The 13,947-nt window shown below is 40.4% G+C and overlaps 3 non-coding genes and 3 pseudogenes across 3 annotated transcripts; 5 read left to right on the forward strand and 1 right to left on the reverse strand.

The window, feature by feature from the left end:
• The first annotated feature begins 186 nt into the window (after window positions 1–186).
• Window positions 187–6,792, forward strand: LOC123816881 (annotated as a pseudogene).
• On the reverse strand, window positions 1,837–1,940 carry LOC123817846. Its single transcript, XR_006785544.1, has one exon. It is a non-coding gene; the product is annotated as a U6 spliceosomal RNA (small nuclear RNA).
• LOC123817813 lies at window positions 2,833–2,993 on the forward strand. Its single transcript, XR_006785524.1, has one exon. It is a non-coding gene; the product is annotated as a U1 spliceosomal RNA (small nuclear RNA).
• Window positions 3,572–3,716, forward strand: LOC123817812 (annotated as a pseudogene).
• A 3,115-nt stretch (window positions 6,793–9,907) lies between the features above and the next one.
• LOC123817810 lies at window positions 9,908–10,068 on the forward strand. Its single transcript, XR_006785522.1, has one exon. It is a non-coding gene; the product is annotated as a U1 spliceosomal RNA (small nuclear RNA).
• Window positions 10,069–11,356: 1,288 nt separating this feature from the next.
• On the forward strand, window positions 11,357–12,013 carry LOC123816882 (annotated as a pseudogene).
• The last annotated feature ends 1,934 nt before the right edge of the window (window positions 12,014–13,947 follow it).

Here is a 13,947-nt window from a genome sequence, read left to right on the forward strand (position 1 = left end):
AAAAGCACACTCTTAGTGTAAAAAGATGGATGGAGACTTAAGATAGGGATCCAGGCTCAGTGGACCCTAAGCACCACATTTTCTCACTTTTGCCCTGGCCCATTAGGTGAAACCTCAGGCTCGGGAATAATGAGTGCCTGAGTGGGAATACTGCGCGCACACACTGGCCAGTTACCGGTTTGGAATATGAAACGGATGTATGAGGATTAATTCCTGTCCCCACTATAGGGTTCCAGTCTCAGCCTCTTTCGCCTGTTGTCCCCGTGTTTGACCCCTCATCTTTCCAGCCTTCGCCCTCGCGAGGAATTGTGGGCTAGCCCGCCACCTCCGCGAGGATTGCTCCGCGCCCAAGTCCGGCCTCCACCCACGCTTTTCTGCGAGTCCAGTTTGGAAAAGGTGAATTCTGAGACCGTTGACTCTTAACGGCCTGTCCAACTTAAAAAGTAGTTGGAAAAAATAAGCAGGTAATATTCCCGTAGTGGGTTGAGCATGGGCACCCCGCTGTTCTGAGATGGAGTAGCTGGGCTACACAAGAGTTCCTGTTCTGGTACAGAGTTTGGAAGGGACCGCTTCTAAAACAGGACCTCGAGAGACTTGAGAGGTGGTTTGCGAAGTCTTTCCTTGCCTAGGTGAGTTACGATTTCTTTTTGGAACTGGGGGACAATTCTTAGCTTCAACTTCTCTTTCTAAAAGAACTCCCTAAATAGTGAAAACTAGAGCCCTTAAATGTATAATATCTAAGAAAGGAAAAGTATGTTGACTACGTTAGCAAATCCTACCCAATTCAAGTGCTCGCAACAATTCCACGAGGGAAAAAAGAACACAGGAGCTCATAGTACAGTTTTCTTGAAGCCACAATTAAAGCCTAGTATCCTTTTTTCTCCCGCGAGCTACCTTGAAATGGGGGCAGAATTCGAGAATTGTTTGTCCCCAATTTGGTATGGCAGAGAAGGTCTGGTAGGGCTGATCAAAATGTGTTTTGTTTGCCACTCAATACGTTGCATAACCTCTAGTATTATCCACATACGGGCACACAGTGGGCATTTCATGTAAATTGTCCGCAGGGAGAATTCGCGTTTATGCTTATTAAGCAACCAGGGCCTTGGGTGAAAAAGAGATGGCATTAATACATTAAAATATAGCTCTTCAGTTAGTTTGGTCAAATTCAGTGGGATCTGTCGCGTTTAGAATGGTGTTTTATTAGCATTGAAGAGTTAAGAAAGTACCGGTAGTTGACTGTATCTATAGCTCTACAATTGTTATCTCTATCTTATTCTGACACCTGAGTTGTCTGTAATTATTGTTTTCATCATCATTCTCAAGATTTTTTAAAAGCCCCTGCATAATCACCCTGGTTAGTGTGGCTCAATTGGTTGGAGTGTTGCCCTGTATGCCAAGAAATTGGGGGTACTATTCCCATCAGGGCACATGCTTGTGTTGGGCCGGATCCCTGGTGGGGCACATGCCTGTGTTGCTGGTCCATCCCCAGTGGGTGTGTGTGTGAGGGACTATAGGATTATAGGCTTATAGCATCTTCCTATAGTGTCAGGTTTTCTCAAATATTTTTTTAGAGAAGAATTGAATGACTTAATTGGTAAGCCATTTAAAATATTTTATATTAAATAAACATTAATACAGGGTGCGGCAGAAGTAACACCTGTGTGAGTATGGTTGGTAGGGTGTAATAATTTATAGTTTTAATTTGAACATTTCACCTAAAATGTCATATGCTATGATTGAGTGTGATATTGTTATGTTACAGAATTACATGCTTATGATTTTGTAATAAAAAGGGGCGTTATTTGTGCCAGGCCCTGAGTGTGTCTGTGTGTACTTTTTTAATATGGAAGCTTCACGAATTTGTGTCATTCTTGTGCATGGGCCATGCTGATCTCTGTATTGTTCCAATTTTAGTATATATATGCTGCCTAAGCTAGCACCTGATAATATTTATTATCCAGACATGAAATATGTGGATTATTAACCATTGCCTAAGACAGGATATGTTCTTTTTGAAGTATTATGATTCTAAGAGGGCTCAGGAATCATGAGAAAATTGAAGGGTATGTTGAAACACCACTTATTCTTGCTTCAGAGGGGAGACAGTCTTAGGAAGGTGGTTTAGTGAAGACCATCATCACACTCCCACTATGTGGATCTCTTCGACTTCTTCAAATGTGTAAGTGTAGGAGGTGTCCCTGCATGAGCTTTTCCCTAGTTTGATTGGTTCAAAATTAGAATTAGTGTATGTGCAATTGATTTTTCAAGTACGGGTGATCTTTTGTCACATATCTGAAAGAGCATATTTAGTACCTGTGCTTGAAACTTTGAACCCACCACTTATTTTTAGCAATACATGGGCTGGATTTTTAAATACAGTTTTGCCAAATTTCATCTTTTTAGACTTGACCTTTCAACAAGGTAGTACCTTCATGACCTGCACTGGACATCACAGTGATGTCATTAGTTCCAAGCTCTTGAAGGAAAGAAGAAATTTATCTTGTCAATCTTTGAATCTGTATATTGTCTTTATTTTTGTTTTATTTGAACAGCACCACTAACTATACTAGGAAAAGGCTGCATAAATGAATCATCAAAAGGGGTGTGGGGTAGGTAGACAAGTGCAGTGATTGCTGATAGTGCTCACACTAGACATACATCTCCTAAGATTTTGATAATATCTAGATATACAAAATATTGCTGCATGATAATTGTAGTTGGGAGAGTTTTTATTACAGAAGTAAGAGGGTCAATGGAATGCATGATAAAAGACACCCTATCTTTACAGTGATTTGAATCTGAGGGTTAAGTGCCTGTTGATGCTATTAGCTTGTGCTTGCCTGGCAGGAAAGGTACCATGATCAGGAAGGTGTTTTCCCAGGGTGAGACTCAGGTGTTGCACACTGGGAATGTTGGCTCCTGTAATTTCTCCAAGTGTGGAAAACTTGATTGCATAATTTGTGGTAGTGGGGACTGTGTGTACACTCTCTCTTGGTCAAATCTGCTAAAGGTAAGACTTCGGTGAGATATTTCTTGGGGGAGGCTAGGTGTGTACATTCTTTGTTTGTTGTTTCTCCTTCCACTTTATAGCCAGTGAGTTTAGTATTTCCTATAGTTCAGTAATTTCTCTAGCTTGACATCTCTTCTGTCTTATTCTTACATGTGTTTCTGTGGCTGGCCTGTTTCCTTTTTTCTATTCGGGCCCTGTACCCCTGTAGTAACATTAGGGCCCGCCTGGATAGTTGAGGGTAGTCTCCCCACCTCAAATCCTTAATCACATCTGCAAAATCTCTTTTGCATTAAGTAGTAACACAGTCACAGAGCTATTAAAATGATGTCACTAAAAGATACTTGGGGTATGCAAATAAATGCAGTGTCTTGTTTACATTGTACATACACATTTCTGATTTTTGCAAATATTGCAGTAACCCAAAATGTTATTGTTTGGCTTTTACTGTGATTTGGAGAAAACTTTTATTTTGTGGTGGTCGAGGACTTGCATGAAGAAAGTGACCATATGTGTTGAGTGCTTGAAATCTGAGGGTGAGGTGCCAGGAAATGCCGGCAACTCATACTTACCTGTCAGGATATACCGTGATCATGAAGGTGGTCACACATTGTACTCTGGGTGTACTGACTCCTGCAATTTCCCCAACTGTGGGAAACTTGACTGCATAAGTTGTGATAGTGGGGGGCTGAATTTCTGCTCTCCCCTGTTTTAGTCTATGTTCAACAATGGGTATGGCTTCCAGTGTGCATGTTGATTCACGTACACCAAAGTTGTCTAGGAAAGTAGGGTGTGGTTATTCAGTTGACCAGTAGAGGGCTGACTTAACACTACTTATCAGCATCTGTTTTTGCACCTAATTGTTATGAAGATATACAGGAAGATATGTCTAGGGAAGATTGAGCAAAAGAATACACATAGGGCAAAGGGTAAAAGGGGGTGTGGAATTTAAGGGGGACTGTCTTAAGTTTGTTGACTAAGAGTGTTAAGTGATAAGTTATTTTGCAGAAGGCTGAGAGTTTTATAATTTATCACTTAGACTTTCCTGAACTGGGTAGTTATATTAGATGCGTTTTTCACTCCTATTCAGGTATGTCTCATTAGCTGTATTTTTAGATTTCCCCCCAAATTAAATACTGAAGTACAGTATAATCTGTGCTAGTGACAGTCTTTTGTGTTTTCTCCTAGACTTTGCTTTGTTTTTGTTTTCTCCCCAAAATAATTTTATTAGAGTTATACACATGATTTTATAAACACCATGTAGAAAGGCTCAGTCTGAAAAAAATAACCCCTGACCCAGTCTTTCTTACCCTGTCCCCTTCCCTCTCCCCAGAGTACTACTTTTAAAACTCTCTTAGTTGTTTCTTCTGAGTTACCTCAGTAAATAATATTCTGTGCCAGCACTTATACTAAGGATTTAGCTGAAATTCCCCACTGCAGTACCTTCCCTCCTCGATCCTTTTCTTATATTTATGGTACAATTTTTAGTTCTTCAATTGACTCCCTTAGTAACTTTAAGTTGTATACCTTTATTACTTGTTGACATCCCTCTTGGAAAAATGAGAATATTGGCAAGACTTTGGGGTTTAAAAGAAAGTGTTATAATTTTGCCCCTTCTTCCCATAAAAAGAATTAATTTAATGATGTTGTAGACTATGTAAGGTGATAGAAGAAAGGGTGGAGAGAAATGCCAGTGGTAGTTTTTGTTGAGTCAATAAATTCAATTTAAAAAAAAGAAATGTGAATGATGGGAAAATGTAAAGGATTTACCACTTGTAAATAGTATTGACTTTTGACTTTTGTTTTTTAAGTGATTATTGGTGGTACATAGAAATACAATTGAGCCTTGGATGGTGTGGTTCAATGGATTGAGTGCTAGCCAGTGACAAAAAAAGGTTGCTGGTTCAATTCCTGGTCAGGACGCATGCCTGGTTGGGGGGGGTGTGAGAGGCAACAGATCGATGTTTCTCTCCCTCTCTTTTTCCCTCCCTTCCCCACTTTCTAAAAAGAAAATGTTTTTTGAAGGAGAAATACAATTGATTTTTATATATTAATTTTGTATCCTGTGACTTTGCTAAATTCAGTTCTGAGTTTTAATAGGATGTTTTTGAAGATTTTATTTATTTATTTTTAGAGAGGGAAGGGAGGGAGAATGAGAGAGAGAGAAACATCAATGTGCGGTTGCTGGGGGTCATGGCCTGCAACCCAGGCATGTACCCAGACTGGGAATTGAACCTGCGACACTTTGGTTCGCAGCCCGCACTCAATCCACTGAGCTATGCCAGCCAGGGCTGGCTGTTTTTGGATAAATGCTTTAGAATTTGCTACATAAACTGTCATCATATATGAATAAAGACAGTTTTACTTCTTTCTATCCAAACTTCAGCTTTTATTTATTTTCCTTGCTTTATGCTCTTGCTAGGATCTTCAGTAAAATGTTGAATAAAAGTGGTTAAAGTAGTCATGCTTATTTTCATCCTAATTTGGAAGAAAAGCATTCCATCTTTCACCATTAGGTATATTAATTGTAGGATTTTTATAATACCATTTATCAAGCTAAACATACTTTGCAAAGTTATTCTCATAAGTGGGTATTGAATTTTAATTATTTTTTCTGCATTTACTTAATCTGTTTATATGCAGAGTTGTAAGGACTGAGGTTTCTAATGATAAACCAACTGTGCATTCCTATATAAACTCCACTTGATTAGATGTATTACCCTTTTTGTATATTGCTAGATTTGGTTTGCAATTTTAATTAAATTTTGTGTCTACATCCATAAGGGAGAATAGTCTATAGTTTTCTTATATGATCTTTATCTGGCTTAGTATCAAAGTAATGCTGGTTCATGAAATAAATTGTCTCTTTTCCTTCAGTGCCCTTCTGGTGTTGCCATGGCCACCACCCCACTGCCCAGTGTTAGAACAAGTGGTTCCCAAAGTTTCCCTTCTGCCAAAGTGTCCTTGATGCAAAGGTCTGCATCTTTTTCTTTTTCCTTTTTTTTTTTTTTTAAGAGAGGGAGGGGAAGGGAGGGAGAACGAGAGGGAGAGAAACATTGATATGTGAGAGATACAGTCTGTTGCCTCTCACATACCCTCAGCCAGGGACTTGCTTGGCCCACAACCCAGGCATGTGCCCTGACTGGGAACCGAACCAACGACCTTTTGATTTGCTGACTGGTGCTCAATCCACTGAGCAACACCAGCCAGGGCTAAGGTCTAAATCTTTGACCTGTGGCAGAAAAAGGCAAAAGTGGGTGAGTTCCCATTCTGTGGCTACATGGTGTCAGTGAATGTGAGCAGCTCTCCTCTGAAGCCCTGGAGGCTGCCTGTATTTGTGCCAACAAACACATGGTGGAAAGGTGTGGCCAAGATGGCTATCATATCTGACTGAGTATGGTTCTCGGCCTTTCACAGCAACCTCATCAACAAGATGCTGTCCTGTGCTGGGGCTTCAGGGTCTGGACATTTATGTGGGATTCCTTCAGAAAGTCCCAGGACGTAGTGTCCAGGGTCTGCATTGGCCACTACATCCAAGTCACCATGTCCATGTGCACCAAACTGCAGAGCAAGGAGTATGAGATTGAGGTTCTATTCTGGGCCAAGTTCAGTTTCCCTGGTCAATAGAAAAGCCACATCTCTAGGAAGTACTGTACTTTACCAAATTTAATGAAGATGGATTTGAAGACACGGTGGCCAAAAAGCAGCTTATCCTAAATGGCTCTGGGGTCAAATACATCCCTGATCATGGCCCCCTGGACAAATGGTGGGCCCCGCACTCCTGAGGGCTTCAGTATTGTTCCTTACTTGTGCCCACCAATAAATCCTATTTCCTGTTTAAAAAAGAAATTGGTAAATATTCCCTCCTCTTCTATTTCCTCAGAATTGTGTCAATTAGTTTTGAGCAGAAGTGTGACCTGATTGGACTTAGGCTTTAGCAGGATCCCTGGCTGCTATTGCTAATAGACTGAGGGGGCAAGGACTGAAGAAGGAAGGTCAGAGACTACTGCAAACTTCCAGGCAGGAGATGAGAGTGCCTTGTCCCTAAGGGGTAGCCCTGGAAGTTGTGAGGAGTCAGTTTCTGGACATATTTTTAAGGAAAAAAATGAGAAGACTTGCTTGCCGAGGATTAAATGTAGGATATGAGAGGAAGGAAAGGAGGAAAAGATGATCCCTAAATTTGATCTATACTTTTAATACCTTTTTCACCTATGAAGTATACAATCCAGAGGGCTGTCCCTCTCGCTCCTCCTTTCCACCCACCCCCACTCACTCAGGGGGAAGCTGGGGTATCAACTTATCAGGGTACTCATAATCACGAGGGACAGGGTGGTATCCTTCATGAAACTTCCCTTTATTCTTTTAAGCCTTTATATTATGAAAAACTTCTAATGTAAACTAAAATAGAAGAAGACACTCCCGTTTAACCATACCCAGCTGCATAAAGTGATCAACTCAAGGCCAATCTTGTTTCACCTATACCTCTACACCCTAAATCCCCAATAGTGACTATTCTGAAATAAACCTCATGAGTGTTACAGTGTTTCAGCCACAATTATTTCAGTATGTATCTATGAAGACAAAGACTCTATTTTTACTTGATATTTATAACCGCTTTACTGAGATATAATATACATGATAACATTCATCCATTATATAGTTTAATGGTTAATATATTTATATTTATATTTATAATTGTCCAACCATCACCACAGTACAGTTTCAGAGCATTTTATGACAGTCCCCCAAATTCCACCATTCCCATTTTCATTCATTCCTGGTTCCCATTCCCCAACCCTAGCCATAGGCAACAACTGATCTAGTTTCTGTCTCTGTAGAGTTACCTGGTTTTGAAATTTCTTATAAAATGGAATCATATGGTTTATACTGTTTTGTGTCTGACTTCTTTCACATAGCATATTTTTTAGGTTCATTCATATTCCTGCATTTATCATTTTTTGTTCCTTCTTATTGCTAAATGGATATACCACATACTGTCTATCCATCCTACTTTTTAAAAAATATTTTATTTATTTATTTTTAGAGAGACGGGAAGAGAGGGAGAAAGAGAGGAAGAGAGAGATTGATGTATGAGAGATACATTGACTGGTTACCTCTCACACAACCCCACGGGGGACCTGGACTGCAATCCAGGCATGTGCCAGGATCACTGATTGAACCAGTGATCCTTCGGTTCACAGGCTAGCACTCAGTCCACTGAGTCACTCCAGCCAGGGCATATCAGTCCTTCTCTTGATAGACACCTGAGTTATTTCTAGTTTTCAGTTTATTATAAAAAATGCCCTTATGGACATTTGCATATGTAGACACATATGTTTTCATTTCTCTTGGCTAAATACATAATGAGAAAAATGGCCCAGTTATATGGTTAGTGCATATTTAACTTTTAAAGAAACTACTGGGGGTGGGGAGATGGGTTAAAAATGTAAAGAGGAATAAAAGGTATAAACCTCCAATTATATTTAAAAAAATAAGTCACAGGGATATAATGTACAGCATAGGGAAATTAGTCAATATTATCATAATAACTTTGTATGGAGACCAATGATTACTAAACTTATTATGCTGATCACATAATAAGGAATGTAAGTGTGGAATCACTATACTGTGTATCTGAAGCTAATGTAATATTGTATGTCAACTATACTTTAATTAAAAATAAAGAAGAAACTGCCATACTTTTTCAAAGTGGCTTTACCATTTTGCATTCCCACCAGCAATGCATGAGGGTCCCAGTTTGTCCACATTGTTGCCAGCTTCTTTGAATTATGGTCATTTTTTGGTAGGTGTATAGTGTAGTTTTAATTTTTCCAAGTATTCATGATATTAGCATCTTTTCCTGTGTTTATTGGCCATTCATATGTCATCTTTGATGAAATGTCTATTCAAATTTTTTCATCTTAAGTTTTAATTGGGTTGTTTGTCTTATTATTGAGAAGGACTCTATTTGCTAATTGACTTATCCTTAAAATTGAATTTATTAGGGTGACATTGGTTAATAAAATTACGTAGGTTTCAGGTGTAGTATTCTGTAACACATTATCTATATATTGTATTGTGTGTTTATCACCCCAAGTTTTGAGTTAGTTTTTGAATAAAGTGTGAGGTAGGGTCTCATTCAGTTGTCCCAACACTACTTTTGAAAAGACTATTTTTTCCTCCCTTGAATTATTTTGTCACCCTTATTGAAAATTGTCAATCAGTATAAGGGTTTGTTTTCTGGATTTTTCTAGTTTTATCCCATTGATATCTGTTCTTATGCCAGTACTACACCGTTATTGCTGTTGTTCTGCAGTAAGTTTTGAAGTCTGGAAGCATGAGCCCTCCAACTTCTTTTTTTTCTCTCTCTCTCTTTTTGCTATTTTGTTGGTATTTCCTTTTAAAAATGGCACAAGCCTAGGCACAAGGGAATTGTTTGGGGGCAGAGGGCAGGTAACATGGATATTGAACACAGAAGTGTATGAAGCTTCCAAGAGATGTTTGCTGAAGAACTTAAGACTCTTTAGTTTCCTTTATTAGTGTGAAAATGTCCAAAGCGTTTTATTTACAGTTGCTGTAGCCTCTAGTTCCCAAGCAAAGGTTACAGTTTTTTCTAGGTAATCTAGACATGATGGGGAGAGGAGACAGCATGGGGAAGTTACATCATGGGGCAAAGGATGTGGGTATGCAAATAAACACAATGAATGCTCAGATCTTCAGGAATGCCAGGTATTCTGAAGATGTCAGAAAAAAAAATTAGAAGCAATATTGAAGCTTCCGTCTCTTGAAATATCTAATGTTACTGAAGTAGGTCTTGTGGGTACTGGCTTTTGTAGTTACTGTGTATAAAAAGTCTTGTGTATGGAAGAGTCTGGAGGCTGACCAAAATACCAACAACTCATGCTTACCTGGTGTGGGAAATACCATGATCACGAAGGTAGTTCTTCCAGGTTAAGACTCACCCATTGCACTCGGGTGTGTTGACCCCTGCGATTTCCCCAAATGTGGGAAACTTGACTGTATAATTTGTGGTAGTGGGGACTGCGTTTACATTGTCCCCTAATAACTTCTGTTGCAAGAGTAGTTGTCTTTCTTGATTGACGTGGCTTAGCGACTGAGTGCTGATTTGATAACCAGTTGTTAGTCAAAAGGTTGCTGGTTTGATTCCCAGTTAGAGAACAAGCCTGTGTTTTGGGTCATGTTCCCAATAGGGAGTGCACGAGAGCAACCACACATCCACAGGTTGATGTTTTTCTCCCCCTTCCTCCCTCCCTCCCTTCCCCTCTCTCTAAAAAATAAATAAATAAGTAAAATCATTTTAAAAAAGTAAAGTGTAGTTGTCTTGCTGTTTTATACTTTGTCAGGTAACATGGCTTTTTAAAGTTATTTGGATTTTCACACAACAATGATTTGTTTCATTTTCATTTTCTTAAACTTTTTCCTGTGTTATTTTTCAAATTTATTTAGACTACCTATTTTGGTAATCTTGTCCCCCTTTTTATTAGAATTTTTCTCTGTTTAGAGTAAATTTCATAAAGGCAGTTTTTTAAAATTGATTTTAGAGAGAGAAAACATCAATTTGTTTTTCTACTTATTTATTCATTCATTGGTTGATTTTCTCATATGTGCTCTGAGTGGGAATTGAACTGAAATCTTGGTGATATCTTGCCATGTCGGGAGGATGCTGTAACCAACTGAGCTACCTGGGGAGAGCCCGTGTATGGTCTTAATTCTTTAAAATTAAGACTATAGCTTCAAGGTTTCTGTTTAGATAAATATTAGGTTTTAAAGCCTGCAAGAATTAATACAAAAACCCATAGAATTGGGGATGAAATGAGGAATGATTACTTTTAAAATCAGAACTTTTTACTCCCAAAGCCTGTGTTCCTGTTTGGCTTGTTTTCCTCTCTTTTAAATTTGAGGTTGAGGAACTATGAAGTCAGCTGCCTGGGACTTATGACGTGGATATGGACCTGAAAGGCTATGTGAGTCAAAAGCCTTTTAAAGAATTTTATTAAATTTTCATTTTGTGATTTATTTCAGAAAGAGAGGGGAAAGGGGAGAGAGCAAGAGAAACATTGATTTGTTGTTCCATTTATTTTTGTACTCATTGGTTGATTCTTGCGTGTGCCCTGACCAAGGATCAGACTCGCAGCCTTGGCTTATCAGGATGATGCTCCAACCAACTGAGCTATCTGGCCAGAGCAGGGCCCAGTGATTCTTAATCTTCAGAGTGTAAGAATTACCTGGAGGCAAATCCAGTATTGGGGGCAGGAAACGGGCTACTGGAGGGTGGCTAGGCAAATGAAGGCAAATCCAGTGGAAATTGGAGCTCTCAGAACCACCACCATGACTATGGACAAGAGCAGCGAGATACTATAGCACATCGACTACACAATGAGGTGCATCCTGCAAGATTGTCATATCATCTTGTGCACCTTCAAGGCTTTCAACAAGCATGTGAATTTGATACTCTGTGATTGTGATGAATTCAGGAAGATCAAGCCAAAGAACTCAATGCAATTAGAAAGAGAAGGGAAGTGAGCCCTCGGTCTGGTGCTGCTTAGAGGGGAGAACCTAGTCTCAGTGACAGTAAAGGGACTTCCTCAAATATACTGGTATTTCCAGAGTGGCAGTTGCTGGAGTTGCTGGGGGCCCAGGGATCAGCAGGGCTGCTGGCAGAGGAATCCCAGCTGTTGTTCCCAGGCCCCAGCACCCTGCAGGACATGCTGGGCCAGTTCGTGGGGTTTGTAGGCCATCCCAACATGTGATGAGCCCACAAAGAGGCACTATTGCAGCTGCTGCAGCTGCTGCCACAACTAGTATTGCAGAGGGCCCAACACAGTACCACCCAGCTGTGGGTGTCCTCCCCCACCTATGGACCAGTGGGTACCCCATATAGGCATGATGGGCCCACCTCCTGGTATGAGGCCTCCCATGGGTACTTCCTGGATGAGGAACTACAGTGGGCTTGCCCCTCCCCCAGGAATGCGAGATCTTCTTTGATCCTTGGCCACAGAGTTATAAAAGTAGCTCCATAGCCCTGGCTGGTGTAGTTCAGTGGATTGGGGGACAGCCTTTGAATTAAAAGGTTGTTGGTTGTCAGTTCAGTTCCGGGTCAGGGCATATACCTGGGTTTCAGGCCAGGTCCCCAGTTGAGGGCATGCAAGAGACAACGGATCAATGCATCTCTCACACCTCAGTGTTTCTTTCCCTCTCTTTCTCCCTTCCTTCCCTTGTCGCTAAAAAACAGAAGAGAAGAATATGTTACTTGAAAACAGTAGCTGCACAGAGGCAGAGGACAAGGCTCCCCCCAGACAAGTTACCACAGACCTGTTTGTTTCTTATTCTGGATCGTCTGGTTTGCCTTACAGGGCCCCTCCCCCAAGAATGTACCCACTAAGGCCCTAGACTCACCTTGGCCCTCCCCCAGCTCCCTGCCTGTTTCTTGACTGTACATAGTCCTTTTATTTCCTTGTGGCCTGAAACAAATTTATAATAAACTCTCAGTAGGCTATCAATGGGGGGCAAGGGGAAAGAATTACCTGGAGGGCATGCTAAAAGCACACACCCAGGCCTTATCCCCAGACATTCTGATTCAGTGGGTGATGTTGATGCAGATAGTGATGGCTTGTACTTTGAGAAACACTGTTAGGATAGAGTTCACTGTACTTTTGAAAAAAAAAAAAAAAAGCTAAATATTCTTACTCATATATCACAGGTTGGCACAGGTAACCAAGTTTTTGGTGATTGAAGACAAAGAATTGAACTGAACACACAGAATTTACAACAGAGAGAGAGAGAGCAGATTTATTAAGCGATATTACACTCCAGAGAACATGGGAGCAAGCCAACTCTGAGCAGAGATTGACCTCAGGGGCTGGAGGGATTCTATTCTTACAGGGCAGATCTTTCCTGGCTAGTTTTGGTGGGCGTTTATTGTTCACATACTAGTAGTTGTATTACTTTAAAGCTACTGCACATGTGGTCTCCCATGATTTTCCTTGATCGGCCACTGGGAAGGGGCACCCACAATGTTAATTTATTAAAATGCTATTATAATGAAGCAGGGGTCCTGTAACATCTTCTGAGCAGGTGCATTTACGATTCACCATGATTCAGCGCTTTTCTAGAAAGCAGGAATAACTGATCTTAGAACAGGGTCTGTGTCCTGTATCAAAGTCCTTTATCTTAGCCTTGGGGCTCCTCCAGAGTTTCCTCCCTCCTGATTATTTCCTGCCTCAGATATATGGGTGTGATTGGATTAGGGAGGTTCTCAATTTTGTTAACCCAGTCTTCTTTTGTAAGAAATAGTAATGTTCCCTTTACTATCCTGAAGATGTTCATAGAAAATTTAAGCTGTATATACTTCCCCCATAAATGATATAATGTTCTAAATGAACATGATGGAGAAATCAAAAGTATAAATATTATGCCCTGACTGGTGTGGCTCAGTTGGTTGCAGGGTCATCCTGTAGACTGAAAGGTTGTGGGTTCAATTCCTGGTCAGGGCATGTGCCCAGGTTGCAGGTTTGATCCCCGGTTGGGCCATAAACAAGAAGGCAGCTGGTAAATGTTTCTCACATTGATACTTCTCTCCCCTGCCTTTCTCCTTCCCTCCCCCTCCTTCTCTCTCTAAAAGCAATGAAAAAATGTCCTTGGGTGAGGATTAAAAACAAGTAAAATGTTATAATAAAGTCTCTCAATATGTAAATACTCAGCATTACTACAAAGGAAACAAAAGTTCCCACAAATTTTCAAAAGTACACCTTTAAGTGGTGGCAGAGTCACTGAGAACCACTGGTTTAGGTGGAGGTTTGAAACAGCAGGGGAGAGGGAATTTAAAAGATATGTATAAAAGGAAAGCCAAGTATCAGTGAAGATGTGGGTGCAAGAACATGAATTTGGAGTAATAGGGTTACAGCTTCCTCCCCCAGAGC

This window comes from Phyllostomus hastatus, unplaced genomic scaffold, assembly GCF_019186645.2.
Source record: "Phyllostomus hastatus isolate PE091 unplaced genomic scaffold, TTU_PhHast_1.1 phas_contig_210, whole genome shotgun sequence".
Lineage (NCBI taxonomy): Eukaryota > Metazoa > Chordata > Mammalia > Chiroptera > Phyllostomidae > Phyllostomus > Phyllostomus hastatus.